Source organism: Cucurbita pepo, chromosome LG20 (assembly GCF_002806865.2).
Source record: "Cucurbita pepo subsp. pepo cultivar mu-cu-16 chromosome LG20, ASM280686v2, whole genome shotgun sequence".
NCBI lineage: Eukaryota > Viridiplantae > Streptophyta > Magnoliopsida > Cucurbitales > Cucurbitaceae > Cucurbita > Cucurbita pepo.
The window spans coordinates 1332578-1333784 of NC_036657.1; the positions used below are offsets into that span (position 1 = coordinate 1332578).

The following is a 1207-nucleotide window of genomic DNA, read 5'->3' on the forward strand; positions in this document are numbered from 1 at the left end:
AGGGAACTTCTATTGACGAACGACAACAAACCAGGATAACTCTCTATTTCCTTATTCTCTTTTCTCATTCCATCAATTTTACATGATTGAGATGCGAATTCCTCTATTTAATTCAGTTTGTATGGAGAGCTAAACTTTATAGGGGATGCGAGAGTTTTATATAGTTTAAGTATGTTGACGATATGCTTTTAGTTTATTAAAGAGTTGTTGTTAATGATTTAAATGTGTGTTTAATTAGTTACTTTACATGCATTGTTCTCTTGTTCGGGAGAAGAGAGGGAGCAATGAAATCCTCTTTAATACTCTAGTTCCATAGCAAGGAGACTTGAAGGGTAATAAAAAGGTTAGGAATAATTCTTCTCCTCGAGCCTTGTTAATAGAAATTACAACAATTATGGAAATAATCACCATTTGGGGTGGGCTTGAGAATCTATTAAAAGGAACTATAATCTACCACAAAACTTAATGATTGATCAATTTAATCTCTTTAGCCAAACCTTAGAGTTGTAATAGTCCAAAAAAATAAATTAACAAATAACAAATAAAAAAAATAGTTAAAATAATAATAATAAAAAATTAAAAAAAAAAATCTTGTTAAAATGAGAGTATCTCCGAGTAATTTAAAAGAAGAGAAAAATTAAAAGCAAGTGAAAATCCTGAGATTCGAACACAAGATCTCTGGGTCGTGACCTGATAATTAGGGCGAAAATTTCATATTTGGAAACAATAAAATTTTTCAGTTGGTTCATCTTGTTCGCTCTCTCTCTCGAGTCTTCCCCTTGCTTTTCGTTTCTCTCATCTCCACGTCGCAATTGAACAAAGGTAATCTTCTGTACTGTTCATCTCTAAAATCTAAATCGATTTGCATTCTTGTAATTCTAGGAATCTTTGTTTAGATCTGTAATTTTCTTTGGAGTTCTCAGTAATTTGACTTGCACTCACATATTTCGATTCGGATGTACTGATTCGATGTGTTTGCTATTTCCATCTTTTTGTCCCATTTATGAATGAAGAAGTATTCTATTCACTATGCAATACTTCGTGATTTTTGTTCATCTTTGATTTTAATGTTGACTCTTTTCGAGGCATTTTGTTTCTCTTATGACGTTGATACATGTTTCTTGTGAGGTTCTGCAAAATATTTGACCCAACCCGACCCTCGCAGATTTTTTTTTTTTTTTTTTTTTTTTTTTTTTTTTTTTTTTTT

At 31.2% G+C, this 1207-nt stretch overlaps 1 protein-coding gene across 2 annotated transcripts in view; it reads left to right on the forward strand.

The window, feature by feature from the left end:
- Positions 1–591: 591 nt before the first annotated feature.
- LOC111782564 (protein DELETION OF SUV3 SUPPRESSOR 1(I)-like) overlaps positions 592–1207 on the forward strand; it is a 2688-nt gene continuing 2072 nt past the window's right edge. For both annotated transcript variants that reach the window (XM_023663338.1, XM_023663339.1), the window contains exon 1: positions 592–822. The gene's annotated coding sequence lies outside the window, so the exon portion shown is untranslated. The remainder of the gene's footprint in view (positions 823–1207) is intronic.